Source organism: Daucus carota, chromosome 2 (assembly GCF_001625215.2).
Source record: "Daucus carota subsp. sativus chromosome 2, DH1 v3.0, whole genome shotgun sequence".
Classification (NCBI taxonomy): domain Eukaryota; kingdom Viridiplantae; phylum Streptophyta; class Magnoliopsida; order Apiales; family Apiaceae; genus Daucus; species Daucus carota.
The window spans coordinates 18,289,133-18,305,985 of record NC_030382.2 but is presented as its reverse complement, the minus strand read 5'-3'; the positions used below and the strand labels follow the sequence as shown (position 1 = coordinate 18,305,985).

The 16,853-nt window shown below is 45.5% G+C and overlaps 1 pseudogene; it reads right to left on the bottom strand.

Moving 5' to 3' along the window:
• Positions 1 to 9,598: 9,598 nt before the first annotated feature.
• On the bottom strand, positions 9,599 to 14,537 carry LOC135150284 (uncharacterized; annotated as a pseudogene).
• Positions 14,538 to 16,853: the final 2,316 nt, after the last annotated feature.

Below are 16,853 nucleotides of genomic sequence, written 5' to 3'. Positions count from 1 at the left end.
TCAAAGGCCACTCCAGCTAAAAAGAAGAAACAGCCACCAAAGAAGAAGATAAAGACTATTCAAGTCAAGAGCATCAGATGTCAAGGTGAGCCTTCTTCAGTTAATGAATTCTGGCCTTGTATAATTCACTTTCCATCTCCACAGAAGCCACATGGCAAGAACAGGTTTGTTGAAGATTTCCCCATGCCAAAATCTGACAAATCAAAATTGCTTGGTCTTGCCATCCACATGGGTAAATTTGTCAAGAAGTGGGATGAAACTGAGGAAGAAAAGAAAGAAAGAGAAAAAGCTGAGAAGGAGAGAGCTGAGCAAGAAGCAAAAGATCTTGTAGAAGGGAAGCCTGTAAAGTCAAAGCTAATTGTTGGCAAACTAGATCAAGACTCTTTTGGAGATCTAAGTTTGCCTACATTACAAGGAACAATGAAACTATCTGTGTGCCTCGTGGACACCCCTTGTATGCTAAGGCCAAAGAAGAACATGAAAGAATCAGAGGCCCCTCTGTAAATGATGATGAAAATATTGAAAGAATTGTTGCTCAGTTCAGAAAAGAACTTGATGAGGAGCTATTTGGTCTGGACGATGATGAATCCAACATTGCTATTCAGCAACAAATTTTGGATGAAGCCAGGAAAAACCTGGAGAAAAAGAAGAAAAAGCCAAAGAAGAAGACTAGGGCTGGTGTGAAAAACATAATGTCAAACTTGACTGTGGATCCTCAAGATGATGTTGTCAAAGTTCAAGAACAAAATCCACCTCCTCCTACCTCTAAAGCTCAGCCTGAAATTCTCTTCAATCCAGAAGAACTCAAAGAAGAGCCAGTAGAATTTGATCTCTCATCTATGAACTTTCCAAATATATTTATGACAAAAGAAGATGAACTGGCAGATTCTTTGAGGCCAAAAAGAAAACAGAACTAGAAGGAATACCAAACACATGCCTAAAAAGATCAAGAAGAAAAGTGGAAATCCAAAAAAGAATGATCCAGTTGGACCTGTTCAGGTCAAATTTCCAACAAGAGAAGTGGTAGTTCCTCCTGTGCCAGAAATTGTCATGGTCCCAAAATCTACTTATGCTTATGCATTTCATATTAGTGAACAGCCTCTAATTGAGTTGTTCCTAGATGAATTAAAATCTGTAAAGACCTTGACCAGGACTAAAAGATATCCATAAAGGCTGGAGTTCCACTACACTGCACAAGCAAAGATTGCATGGCCACTTGAAAGGATCTTGGATCAAGACTACAACACTCTGAAATCTGTGTACATGAAGCTAGACAACAGGACATCATTTGCTCTAGGAATCAGAAGTGAAATTCTCAAAAAGATTGAAGATATAAGAAAGAAATGGAATGAAGCTTCTGATTTTCCTTTAAGGTTGTCTCTTCCTGATACTGGCAGCTGCATTCACAATCAACCCTCAAGATTAATGACCTTCAGAGATGATCAAGGCATTAAGAGATTCTTTAGGCTGAAGGATCATGCAAGAAATGCAGATGTGGATATCTTGAGGGCTATGTAGAAAAAGCTAGATACCAAGATCACAGAAGAAGCCAAATTCATTGAAGACTTACAAAGGGAGATAAACAAGAAACTGGCCAGACAAAAGAAAAACCAATCATGAACATCTGCTCAGTCTAGAGCAGCAAAAATCCAACCTTTGTAAAACTCTAATCCTTCAGTAATTTAATTCTCTTCTTAATTCAAAGATATCTGTTTTCTTTATTGTGTGTTTTGTAATCATCAAGCACCTCAAATTTATATGTGAAATTCCTACAGATATAAATAGGGGCAGATTGTTAGGAATATGTGATGCTTGATGATACAAAGTATTTTATTTTCACTTGGAATAAAATTGCATGTAGCTGATCAATTGATAGCATGCTAAGGCAGTATCAATTGATCAGATTAACCCATCAACGGATGATGAGGTACTGTAACAAAGCTGGAGCATCTTAGCAATTGATGTATTGTTATGAATACTTTTAGATTAGCAGTTGATCTATCAATGGATGTATAGATAGGGTGACATAATTGTAAATATGTGAAGTCATGTAATCTATCCAAGTGAAGTGAAGATCGATCGCTAGTCATGAAGTATCAATGGCTAATTGAGAGAGCTTATCAATCGCTACATCAACATCATCAATCGATAATTCCAGGAAGGCATCAATCACTAATTCAGAATACATATCAATTGATAGTTCAAGAATATTATCAATCGATAATATTAGCAATTGGCAGTTAGCAATTGACAGCTACAGGTCAAGTAAAAGACAAAGAGAACATGGGTTGATGTGACAGATGCTGTACCAGTTTTGGAAGCTAAACCAAAAGCAGTTTAGTCAAATATTGAGAACCTCGAAGCCTACCGTTTCTTGCAAAGCAACAAGAATTTCAAGCTGCCAAATGCTGTATCAAGTCCCAGAAATTCTATATTTGTAATAGCTAGAAATTGAGTAGGAAAATACTTTTATAGACTAGTTTTGTTTGTAGTAGTATATATTCACTTTGTAATTTATATTTCAAAGTATCCAAACACCAATAACTGAAGAGCAAAGCAGTGGAGATAGTAAGCAAGAAATTGTAAGCTTCTGCTCTTCATTCTTTTGTAAGCAGCCAAGTATTTTTACTTGGAAGGTTCTTAATATAAAAATCTATCAGGTGGATCAAACAATCCACCTGAAATTTTTAAGATCCTTGTTCTTTAAATTTCTGTTTTAGTTTTAATGTTCTCTTGTAGTTTGAATATAATATGTTAAGCAAGACTTTGTTAAAATTTTTGTGAATTGTATTCAAACCCCCTTCTACAATCTAACTTATTGTTTGCATTGTCTAAATAACAGTTGATATGGCTCTGAAATTGGCCCTAAAAATTATTGGGTTGTTTTGAGCCCAGGTCTGATTAAAGGCCTGAGGATAAAGGCCTGAGGTCTGGGTTTATCACCCAAAATTCGTAGCTAACAGATTGAGGTTATAAAAAGCCCGTTGGGCATCCACGTTTGGGAAACATGGGCTGCCCAATCTCAAGGCTCGAGCCCCCAGCCCGGCCAGCGCCCAGAACTCGAATCCCAGTCCTATTAGGAATCTAACTGATGAGTCCAAGACTCCGAGAGTCCTACAAGAACTCTGAATTTTGTGGATAACTATCTAGAGTCCTAGATAACCTCCAGCAACTCAAGATAAGGATCAAGGATCAGTCCTATCCTATCTCTGACTCAAATACCTATTTCTACTAGGACTCTAACACCAGGGATCCTACTTCTAATCAGTCTCTAACCCTGAGACATCTATATAAAGGGCTCTACCCCTCCAAAATAGAACTACGTTTTTTGACTTGATTCTTCACCCCGCTGAAGATATGTAGGCACCTCGTGAGGACCGGTCTGAGTTCCGACTCGCGAGATCAGTCAAAAAGCACAAAGCTCACCCCTCAATTTTTGATCCATAACATTTGGCGCCGTCTGTGGGAAAAAGACAACAACCATGGTATCCACCAGATTACGCTTAGAAATTCATGCTCCTTCAAACGGAGACAACACCGCAACCCAAGATCCACCCTTGTCTCAGGTCACCGCTGGAACCTCGAATCCCGTCACCACCACGCCACCAGTCACGTTGACCCATGCTAGCAGTGGCACAACCACCGCTGCTCAAACCTCGATTCCTATGATTTTTGGCACGCTGCCCCCTATGACTAATGTTGTGGCCATAGCCACTGATCATGGGACTCATTACTCAACCGTTGTGACGACCACAAGAGGACCAACAGATGAGTATGTAGTTTATACGGACGACTCTTCTGAAGATTCAGAGAGGGACTATGATATTCCCCCACGAAGAAGGAGAGATGGAAATCAGAGCCGAGGCTCCCAGCACAACACTAGGCAGAACAACCCCGAGTCCCGTCGACCCACGGACCAGGAGTACGATGCCAGGATTCGAGCTTATGAACAGGAGATAGCTCAGTTGAAAAGAGACAGGGCGGCACACCAGACCAGGCAGCCACCTCCCGAACCTCGGCAACAGACTGAAAACCCTCAGAACTCAGGTATCAATAGAATTCACTTGTTGGCTGCAGGTGATCCAGATAACCCGATCCCCCCATTCACCGAGGAGATCATGGCAGTAAGGATTTCTCGGAAGTTCAAATTGCCCACTATTAAGGCATATGATGGAACGAGTGACCCCGCGAATCATGTACGAACCTTCATGAACGCATTGTTGTTGCAACCAGTCACGGAGGCCATCAAGTGTCGAGCCTTTCCCCAAACCTTGAGCGGGATGGCACAATACTGGTATAGCCGACTACCCCCTAACTCTATATCCTCGTTTGGAGATTTGAGCAGAGCTTTCATAGGCCAATTTATTGGGAGTAAGACCCACGCTAAGAGTTCAGCCTCGTTGATGAACCTTCACCAAGGCAGGAACGAATCCCCTCGAGACTATATGAATAGGTTCACCAAGGAGGCGCTCAAAGTCCCGGATTTGGACCAAAAGGTAGCGATGATCGCCCTTCAACAAGGAACCACGGATGATAATTTCCACCGCTCACTAGCCAAGAGGGCCCCTGACAACATGAATGAGCTCCAAGAGAGAGCCGGGAAGTATATTAAGGCAGAGGAAAGCATGAGAAAATCCCAGAATAACCAGGGACCAACCACAGACTCTAAGAAGCGTGGGAACGATACTGAATATGATGCTGATAACAAGTATTTGAAAAGGGAAGATGGTGAAAAGTCACCCACCAAGAAGCAATCAGGACCGAGGTTCACTGAGTATGCAAGGCTTGTATTGCAGGTTTCATAAGGATACGGGACATAAGACCGATGATTGTCGGCAGTTGAAGGATGAGATTGAGTTTTTGATCCGGAAAGGCAAGTTGTCCAGATATACTAGGGATGCAAATAGGAATCCCCGTGACAATGATAGTCACGATAGGGACAATGATGATCATGATAGGAGAATCGAGCCTCGAGGGCCCGTGATCAATATGATCTCTGGAGGACCGACTGCAGCAGGCTTGTCTAGTAACTCACGAAAAGCTTATGCTCGTGAAGTGATGTGTATCGTTGGAGAACCCCCGAAGAGGGCCAAGACCGAGATTCCGTTAACCTTTGATGATTCTGATCTAGAAGGGGTGAAGTTCCCCCACGATGACCCGTTGGTCATAACTCCCGTTATTGGAAACTCATCTATTAAGAGAGTTCTTGTTGATAATGGAGCTTCTGTAGACATCCTCTTCTATGATGCTTATCAAAAGATGGGGTATGCTGATTCACAGTTGACACCGTCCAACATGCCGATCTATGGTTTCAACGGAGTAGATACCAAGATTGAAGGAATGATCCAATTACCAGTGACCATGGGAGCGGAGCCACGACAGGCCACTTATATGTTGAACTTTATGGTCATTAAGGCCTCATCAACCTACAACGCTATCCTAGGAAGGACAGGGATGCATGCTTTTAAAGCCATAGCATCCACATATCACTTGCAAATCAAGTTCCCCACAAGAAACGGGGTAGGAGAAGAAAAAGGAGACCAGAAAATGGCGAGGAGTTGTTATGTTGTAGGCTTGAAACCCGGGGGAGTCGGGGGGCAGGTTCTATCAATTAAGGAATTGGTTCCCATCTCCTTGTACCGAGGTAAACCAGAAAAGGTTATGGCGTTTGATCTTAAGAATGCAAGAGCCACGTATTGGCGCCTAGCTAATAAGATGTTTAAGCATCTAAATGAGAAGACCATGGAGGTCTATGTCAATGATATGCTAGTGAAGAGCTTGAAGAAAGCTGATCACCTTGAGCACCTGAGAGAGGCTTTCAAAGTCCTGAGGACAAACAAGATTGAAGTCTTGACAGACCAACCCCTTAGGATCATAATGCATAGCCCGAAGGCTAGTGGAAGATTGATTATGTGGGCAGTAGAGCTCGAAAATTTCGACATTCGATACAAGCCACGGGTGTCGATCAAAGCTCAAGCTCTGGCTGACTTCCTAGTTAAATGCACCATTGACAACCATGAAGTCGGGGGGCAGGAGAGTAGGGTAGAGGAACCCAAAGAAGAGGAGAAACTTAATGAGCTTTTTGACGATGTTTCAAAAATAAATGGTGCAGAGCTTGTGCTCCAAACCCCTGATGGGTTCATCATTGAGTTTTTTACAAAGCTAGATTTCCCGGCCACAAACAACGAGGCTGAATGTGAAGCCTTATTGGCGTGCTTTGGACTAGATAGAACTCTGAGAATCAAGAACCTAAAAGTCTGTGGAGACTCAAGATTTGAAGTCTTTCAGTTAGCTTATGGAGCCAAAGCAGTGGTGTCACTAATCGCGACTCGTACAAGTTTTAGACCCTGGATGGAGTCCAGGTTCAAAGGATTTGGCACGCCACCAACTTGAAGATTTATTATGTTTGATTATCTTAGTAAGTAGATAACCATTGAATAAGGTCTGATAGACCACTGCCATTTAGTTTTAAACTTAGTTTATTTCAGTTATTTATCTCTTCTACTATAGTTTCAATAAAATTTCTCGAGGATTGTTCCCTATCTAATGTTTCAATGTTTTCCCTGAGTATTTGTTTATCTACAACAAATTAATCAACTCGAAACAGGGGTTCTACGGTCTTTCTATGGCCCTCAGCTTGATCCTTCCAAGCTTTAGCCTGAGAAGGCCTAGTACAACCCCATTATAGAATTAGCCTAGAAAGGGCCCCTTGGCCTATGATATGCCTGAGTGATTATTGTTTGACTTAACAAATAAAAGACTAGTCTCGATTAGACAATAAGCTAACTCGACACAGCGAGTCTCGACTTTAAAAGCCTTCTAAACTCTTAAATCAACCTGAACTAGGTCTATCATAATCAAACAAGAAGAGCCCTGAGAGCGCCCTATGGGCGCCCCAGGACCGCCAAGAGCGCCTGAGGAAGCGCCAAGAACGCCCGAGAGGCGCTTGAGGACCTCACCATGGTCGACCTGGGCACTCAAGACGCCCTAAATCGACCTGGGTGAGGTCGACAATGAACTTGAGTGTCAAAAAACACTCAACGCTCGAGAGCGCCCTAGAAGCGCCTTGGGAGCGCCCTATGAGCGCCTCAGGAGCTCCAAGAACGCCCGAGGAGCGCCAGAGGACCTCACCATGGTCGACCTGGGCACCCAAGACGCCCTAAATCGACCTGGGTGAGGTCGACAATGAACTTGAGTGTCAAAAAAACCCCAACGCCCGAGAGCGCCCCAGAAACGCCCGAGAGAGTCCACGAAGCGCCCTGAGAGCGCCCTATGGGCGCCCCAGGACCGCCAAGAGCGCCCGAGGAAGCGCCAACAACGCCCGAGAGGCGCCTGAGGACCTCACCATGGTCGACCTGGGCACTCAAGACGCCCTAAATCAACCTGGGTGAGGTCGACAATGAACTTGAGTGTCAAAAAACACTCAATGCTCGAGAGCGCCCCAGAAGCGCCCTATGAGCGCCCCTGGAGCTCCAAGAACGCCCGAGGAGCGCCTGAGGACCTCACCATGGTCGACCTGGCACCTAAAATGCCCTAAATCAACCTGGGTGAGGTCGAAAATTAACTTGGGTGTTAAAAAACACCCAACGCCCGAGAGCGCCCAAGAAGCGCCCTGAGAAAGCCCTATGAGCGCCCCTGGAGCTCCAAGAATGCCCGAGGAGCGCCTGAGGACCTCACCCTGGTCGACCTGGCACCTAAAACGCCCTAAATCAACCTGGGTGAGGTCGACAATCAACTTGGGTGTTAAGAGACACCCAACGCCCGAGAGCGCCCAAGAAGCGCCCTGAGAAGGCCCTATTAGCGCCCCATGAGCGCCAAAAGAGCCCGAGGAGCGCCTGAAGACCTCACCATGGTCGACCTGAGCTCCTAAAACGCCCTAAATCGACCTGGGTGAGGTCGACAGTGAAATTGGGTGTTAAAAAACACCCAACGCTCGAGAGCGCCCTAGAAGCGCCCCAGGAGCGCCAAGAGCGCCCGAGGTGCGCCTGAGGACCTCACCAGCGTCGATCTGGGCACCTAAGACGCCCTAAATCGACCTGGGTGAGGTTGAAAATTAACTTGGGTGTTAAAAAACACCTAAACGCTCGAGAGCGCCCAAGAAGCGCCCGAGGAGCGCCCCAAGAGCGCCAAGAGCGCCCGAGGTGCGCCTGAGGACCTCACCAGTGTCGACCTGGGCACCTAAGACGTCCTAAATCGACCTGGGTGAGGTCGAAAATTAACTTGGGTGTTAAAAAACACCTAACGCTCGAGAGCGCCCTAGAAGCGCCCGAGGAGCGCCGGAGGAGCGCCAAGAGAGCCCGAGGTGCGCCTGAGGACCTCACCAGCGTCGACCTGGGCATCTAAGACGCCCTAAATCGACCTGGGTGAGGTCTAAAATTAACTTGGGTTTTTAAAAACACCCAACGCTCGAGAGCGCCCCAGGAGCGCCAAGAGCGCCCGAGGTGCGCCTGAGGACCTCACCAGCGTCGACCTGGGCACCTAAGACGCCCTAAATAGACCTGGGTGAGGTTGAAAATTAACTTGGGTGTTAAAAAACACCCCACGCTCTAGGGTGCCCGATGAGCGCCCAAGGAGCGCCAAGAATGCCCCAGGAGCGCCTGAGAGCACCCGAAGAGCTCGCCATGATCGACCTGGGTACCTGTCACTAAGGCGTGCGGAAGCGTGCTAACACGGCTAAAATTTTCGCCTAAGTGATGCGCCAACTCTACTCCTAGAGCTTGGCCAGCAATGTGCAGCTAACCCAACCTGCAAAAGGGGTTAGTAATAATCAACAGAATCACAAGAGCCACGATATTCGGGGAAACCCCCAACCTTTTTATTAACACAAAAAGGTCCTAACAATCTAGGCCAGCTGCCCTTATATTGGGACCAGCTACCCACTAACTGCTAGAATACAAGAGTGCCTACTACAAAGCTCTTTCTCTCTCTAGAACTCTAAGTAGCTCTCACTGTATTTGCTCTCACTTCTCTTTACAAGTGATTGCTCTCCAACTCTGAATGAATGAAGAGAATGAAGTTGCTCCTCCTTATATAGGTGGAGTCACGGGCTTTTGGGATGGCCTGAGGCCCATCCAATCTTCTCCATTAATGCTGATATCTTCAAGATATGCTGACTCATCCTTGATTCTTTCCATGAATAAGAGATACGCCAAATCATTCTCCTGATCTTCCCCAACATTCTAGAAGCTTCTCCGTATCCCATATCTTTTATGACATGTCATATCTCCTCCTTCCATATTTGGAGATATGCCATTCATTACAAGATATGTATAAGCGTATAACACATACATCGAACCTAGTCGTCCTTGCCATGGGCTTCAACTCTGACCCAAGCCCATCACGATCCATTATCCATCAAAGCCCACTATCTCTGGCCCAATAGGAACTCTTCACCCATGTCGCCTCTGTGTCATGGAGGACTCGTGGTGGATGTTGACTCTCCCTTGAGCCGGCCGTGCCCTTGTTCAAGTCACACCCAAACCTGCCTCTCTCACCCTTGCGCCATGCTGCCTGACTCCCATAAGCCAAGTGTGCCACTAGAACTCATGAACCCAAACTCGGTCTCTGTTGGTCTGCCTCATGCTTTGACTGTTCAACTGTATGCAAGTGCCCAACTTCATCTCAAGCCCCAAGTCCTCAACTTAGTGCCATGCCAAGACCGAACGCCCGGCCCATACTCGTGCTAGGACCCAACTCAAATGAACCTCCCATCGAGTCCACAGTCCCGGCCCTTAGCCCGAGTCTCAGACGCCGCTTAAGGGTCTAACAAACCACCCCCACCGAAAGAACTCGATGTCCTCATCGAGGGGTGATCCCAATACTCCCGTATCTGGTCTTCAAACTGCCATAGGTTTACTCCCTTCTCCCAAGTAGCATCGGCCTCGTCCTCGCCCTCCCACTGTACAAGGTAATCAGTCCTCCTATTCTTCTTACTCATCCCTTGAGTCAAATGATTGAGAACCTTCTTCACCTTCTTTTCGTACTGTTTCCTTATCACTGGAGGTGCCCGATTCTTTTGCTTTCTCCCATCAAGCAACAAATCTGGCTAGAACGGCTTCAAGAAACTAACATGGAAAGTAGGATGCAACTTCAACCTATCCGGCAACTTCAAGCGGTAAGCCACCGTGCCCACCCTTTTCACGATCTCAAAGGGACCATCATATTTCTGAACGAGCCGTTTGTGGATCTTCCTAGATTTGATCTTCTTCCAAATCTGTGGTGTCAATTTCAATAACACCTGGTCGCCGACCTCGAACTCTAAGGGACGACGCCTCTGGTCAGCATACTTCTTCATCCTCCTTGCAGCTTTCTCAAGACTAGAATGGGCTTCATCTACCATCTCTTGTCTCCCAAGAGCAAACCTGTAAGCGGCGGGACATGCTCCACCAGATTTTTGTATAGCCACTTCGTTTGGGGTTCTAGGCTGAACTCCAAAAATCACCTCGAAGGGGCTCTTGCCAGTCGCCGAAGACTGCTGCAAGTTGTAGCAAAACTGAGCTACATCAACCAACTCTAGCCAATTCCTCTGACTAGCTGAAACATAATGCCTGAGATATTCCTCCAGCAACTGATTCATGCCACATCGGTGCAAACCACAAACTTCGCTCCCAATAAGTAATGCCGCCATGTCTCCAAGCAATGCACCACAGCCGTCATCTCCTTTTCATGGGTGCTGTACCTCTGTTCAGCATCCTTCAGCTTTCTACTTTCATAGGCCACCGGGTGTCCCATCTGAACCAACACTCCACCAACAGCACGATCAGAAGCATCAGTGTGCAACTCAAATGGTACTCCAAAATCTGGAAGTTTGAGCACAGGCTCTGATGAAACAGCAACCTTCAGATCCTCAAATGCCGCCTGGCACTCAGCATTCCATTCCCAGATATGATCCTTCTTCAGTAAATCCGTCAAGACATTCACCCTCCTTGAGTAACCCTGAATAAACTTGCGGTAGTAATTCGCAAGGCCAAGAAAAGATCTCAACTCTGCCACTTTCTTAGGAACAGGCCAATCGATGATGGCCTCAACTTTCTTCGAATCCATCTTCACCAATCCTTGGCTAATGACATGCCCAAGGAAATGAATCTCCTCCCTGCAGAACTCGCACTTCTCCTTCTTCACATAGAGATTGTGTTCTCGCAGTTTGGTGAAAATGCATTTTAGATGATCTATATGTGCCTCCAAGCTATCACTATAGACCACGATATCATCCAAGTACACAACCACAAACCGATCCAAGTACTCATATAGTACATCATTCATAAGATTGCAGAATGTAGCGGGTGCATTTGTCAAACCAAATGGCATAACTAAGAACTCATAAGACCCATACCTGGTGACACATGCGGTCTTAGATTCATCCCCCTCTGCAATCCTAACCTGCCAATATCCCGCCCTCAGATCCAGCTTTGTAAAGTACTTGGCCTTGGAGAGTCTGTCAAACAGCTCCGTGATGTTTGGAACAGGGTACTTATTCTTGATAGTCACCTTGTTCAAGGCCCGATAGTCCACACACATCCGCAACGACCCATCAGCCTTCTTCTGGAACAGGACAGGGGCACCATAAGGAGCTTTAGACGGTTGAATGTATCCACACTCCAAAAGTTCGTCCAACTGCTTCCTCAGCTCAGCCAACTCCATAGGTCCCATCCGATAAGGGGCTTGAGACGGCGCCCGTGCACCCTGCTCAAGTTCAATCTTGTGATCCACAGCTCTCCTTGGTGGCAATGTCTTTGGCAACTCCGGAGGCATGACATCTTCGAACTCCTTTAGTGTAGAAGCAACAGCATCCGGAACTTCAACATGTTGATCCAGTTTCACCTCCACAAGGGCAGCTAGAAATGTCTCCTCACCACGTTTCAACCCTGCTTCAACCTGCATAGCAGATAACAGTTCGGTCTTCTTCTTCCCAGAGTCCCTGCCTAGCACACCCTTCACAAAGCAAGGGTTGCTTGCATCCTCAATCATCAACCCACCAAGGTGTGGCATCACAGAAGCCTTAGCTTTCAACAAGAAGTCTATCCCCAATATCACATCAAAATCATCAAGGGGAACAGCTAAGAGATTCACCTTACCCGTCCAAGATCCAACTGTGATATCTGACTGTGACGACCCTTTGATCAACTGGGCCTCAGAATTCACAGCTTTGACGCGGCTCATGCTTGCTTTCAAAGTCAAGCCCAGAAACTCCACATTCCTGTCAGCCACGAAGTTATAAGTAGCACCCGTGTCTACCATCGCCATCACATCATGCCCATTGATGGCCACTTGCACATATAACAAACTAGAGGACTTCACAGCTTCCTTTGCCTGTAGTGCATTCAACATACGAAGTGGATTCACCCTTGTAGGTTCCTCCCCACTTTCCTCCCGTAGGCTACTCAGCTTCTCCTTCTTAGGACAATCCTTCATCACGTGAGGACCTTCACAAATATAACACCGCAACGGCTTCTTTGTCTGCCCTCCACTGACTTTGGCTTTGCCTTGATCCCCGTCTTGGACCTTCTTTTTGCCCTTGGATTTCAACTTTTGCAACTTTTCCCTTGCACCAGAGGTTTGCTTCCCCTTGTCAGTAGAACCTGATGCAAAATTGTAATCCACCAAGCCATCTGCTACTATAATAGCTGCCGACACGTCCTTGACATTATGTCTCCTCAGCTCCGCCTGTGCCCATGGCTTCAAACCCGAAACAAAGTTGAACAACTTGTCCGCCTCCGCCATGTCACGAATGTCCAACAAGCAAGAAGTGAATGCCTTCACATATTCTCGCACAGTGCCCGTCTGCTTCAAGTGCTTGAGCTTCTCCCTAGCCACCCATGCAGCATTAAGAGGCAAGAACTGCTCCTTGAGCTCCTTCTTTAACACCTCCTAGGTCTCCACCTTAGGCCTTTCTATGCCATCAGAATCAACCATCCTGGTACGCCACCATAACTTAGCGTCACCAGCAAGATACATACTAGCCACATTCACTTGTTCACCGTCAGGAATATGAGCCGCCTTGAAATACTGCTCCATATCCCACAAGAAATTTTGCAATGCCTTGGCATCTCTACCTCCGTCAAACGACTTAGGTTCAGGCACCTTTATCTTTCTCCCATTGTCACCCGAGGTATTGCCCCCAACAGCCACAGCCTTCCTCAAGATAGTCATCTCCTCATAAAGCTCTGCAGAAGATTTCTCCAACTGAGCAAATCTCTCTTCAGATTCCACCATGTGATTCTCAAGGAGCCGTCTAATATTATCAATATCAGACCTCACAACTGCGAACCGTTCCTCCAAAGGCTCCGCATCAGTCGGAGGGGCACCAATCAACGCCTCAAGTGCAGCAACACGGTCACTAAGTGCAGCAACTGTAGGACCAGCCATAACTCCAACCAAGTTTTGACACAAACCTGGCTCTGGCTACCAAATATCACTAAGGCGTGCGGAAGCGTGCTAACACGGCTAAAATTTTCGCCTAAGTGATGCGCCAACTCTACTCCTAGAGCTTGGCCAGCAATGCGCAGCTAACCCAACCTGCAAAACGGGTTAGTAATAATCAACAGAATCACAAGAGCCACGATATTCGGGGAAACCCCCAACCTTTTTATTAACACAAAAAGGTCCTAACAATCTAGGCCAGCTACCCTTATATATTGGGACCAGCTACCCACTAACTGCTAGAATACAAGAGTGCCTACTACAAAGCTCTTTCTCTCTCTAGAACTCTAAGTAGCTCTCACTATATTTGCTCTCACTTCTCTTTACAAGTGATTGCTCTCCAACTCTGAATGAATGAAGAGAATGAAGTTGCTCCTCCTTATATAGGTGGAGTCACGGGCTTTTGGGATGGCCTGAGGCCCATCTAATCTTCTCCATTAATGCTGAGATCTTCAAGATATGCTGACTCATCCTTGATTCTTTCCATGAATAAGAGATACGCCAAATCATGCTCCTGATCTTCTCCAACATTCTAGAAGCTTCTCCTTATCCCATATCTTTTATGACATGTCATATCTCCTCCTTCCATATTTGGAGATATGCCATTCATTACAAGATATGTATAAGCGTATAACACATACATCGAACCTAGTCGTCCTTGCCATGGGCTTCAACTCTGACCCAAGCCCATCACGATCCATTATCCATCAAAGCCCACTATCTCTGGCCCAATAGGAACTCTTCACCCATGTCGCCTCTGTGTCATGGAGGACTCGTGGTGGATGTTGACTCTCCCTTGAGCCGGCCGTGCCCTTGTTCAAGTCACACCCAAACCTGCCTCTCTCACCCTTGCGCCATGCTGCCTGACTCCCATAAGCCAAGTGTGCCACTAGAACTCATGAACCCAAACTCGGTCTCTGTTGCTCTGCCTCATGCTTTGACTGTTCAACTGTATGCAAGTGCCCAACTTCATCTCAAGCCCCAAGTCCTCAACTTAGTGCCATGCCAAGCCCGAACGCCCGGCCCATACTCGTGCTAGGACCCAACTCAAATGAACCTCCCATCGAGTCCACAGTCCCGGCCCTTAGCCCGAGTCTTAGACGCCGCTTAAGGGTCTAACAGTACCCAAGGCACCCTAAATCGACTTGGGTGAGCTCCACAATCAACTTGGATGCCAAGAGGCGCGCAACGCCCGAGAGCGCTCGAGGTGCGCTTCATGAGCACCCCAAGAGGGCCTACGAGCACCCGGAACATCCAAAGAGCGGCCCACGATCAACCTAGGTTCCCCAGAATCGACCTGGGCGCCCCACAACACCCTGATTCGACTTGGGTGAGCCCCAAGGCCGTCTTGGGCTCCCCAAAATGTCCCAAATTGACTCAGACGTCCGATTTTACTAAAAAAAACTCCGAAAAAATTCTAGAAAGTTGGAGTCAATCATGAAAATTCCAAGAAAAATAGAATTGAGTCCCGGAAAAACATGAAAATGCTTGAGAGCACTATAAACACATACGATGTGGCCTATAGGAACGATTTTCTTCATAGGAAAGGCTTGAAAAGCCGTAAAAAGACTCGTAAAGTCTGTAAAACTCATTAAAAAGGCTTGAAAAGTCGTCTGAGATGCTCTAAAACTTTAGAAAAGTTTCTACGAAACTTATCCAAAGTTGGGGGGCAAATGATATGGCTCTGAAATTGGCCCTAAAAATTATTGGGTTGTTTTGAGCCCAGGTCTGATTAAAGGCCTGAGGATAAAGGCCCGAGGTCTGGGTTTATCACCCAAAATTCGTAGCTAACAGATTGAGGTTATAAAAAGCCCGTTGGGCATCCACGTTTGGGAAATATGGGCTGCCCAATCTCAAGGCTCGAGCCCCCAGCCCGGCCAGGGCCCAGAACTCGAATCCTAGTCCTATTAGGAATCTAATTGATGAATCCAAGACCCCGAGAGTCCTACAAGAACTTTGAATTTTTTGGATAACTATCTAGAGTCCTAAATAACCTCCAGCAACTCAAGATAAGGATCAAGGATCAGTCCTATCCTATCTCTGACTCAAATACCTATTTCTACTAAGACTCTAACACCAGGGATCCTACTTCTAATCAGTCTCTAACCCTGAGACATCTATATAAAGGGCTCTACCCCTCCAAAATAGAACTACGTTTTTTGACTTGATTCTTCACCCCGCTGAAGATACGTAGGCACCTCGTGAGGACCCGTCTGAGTTCCGAATCGCGAGATCAGTCAAAAAACACGAAGCTCACCCCTCGATTTTTGATCCATAACAACAGTATTGTCAATCTGATAAGTTTGATTACTTTTTTCGCTTCAGGTTTGCAAGTTTCTGCTTCACCTAATCAATGGATAATATTTAATATTATGCCAAATCAGTATATCAAGGTCATGGATAGCATATTCAATTTTGGCTGCCTTTTTTAGTTTCTAGAGACAAACAAGTATTCATGGATTTATAAAATAATTTTATTAATTTGTAACCAGGGCCGTGCCTGAGGGTGTGCGAGGTGTTCGACAGTACAGGGCATATAATTTTGAGGGGCACATTGTATATGTATGTATGTATTGTTTGAAAAAGAATATTATCTTAGCAAAATTAAAAAAATGTTATATTAGTCTTAATGATAAAGTAATTTATACTTTTTTTAAAATAAAATTAATAAAAAATATGTAATAAGAATATTAATCTTTTTGATTAGTAATTTAGACTACTAATTTTAATAATTAGATACAACGGTCAACACTAGTTTTCGTTTATACAACTTGTACATTATATTATTTTTAATAATTCAATTTTTTGATATCTAATTTATTTTAAATTTGGTTTCTATTTAATGGTTATTGTTGTGGATCTAAAAACGAGGGTGTGGGCGATTTGTGCTTTGGACTGGTCTCGGTACGAGATGCCTACGCATCTTCTGCTTGGAGAAGAATCAAGTCCAAAACGTAGTTCTAGTTGTGAGGGGTAGAGCCCTTTTTATAGGCGCTTCGGAATCACAAGTCGGGTGGAAGTATGATTCCACGTATCAGACTTGTTATCGAAGTATGCTTCGGAGCAATAGATAATACAAAACTCTTATCTTTGGGTGTTAATGTTCAGCTCGGATTCTCGGACGTTTATCCAAGAGAGTTAGTCGTATCGCAGGACTTAATTTCGTAACGGGGCCTTTATATGTATTTGGTTTGGACCGTTACTGGGCCATAACTGGACGTCATATAGTTAAACTGGTTGTTCGGGCCTTTATTGGATCGGGCCGTAATATCTGATTAATCGTATCATTTGTCCCCCAACTTTCGACAAATTTCGTGGTAATTTATCGAAAGTTTATAGAGGTTTTCATACAGCTATCCGAGCTTTATCGAATACTTTCCGTGACCTTCGTATTGTACATCGTGTATTTTGTCGAATTTCTCATTACGACAGCA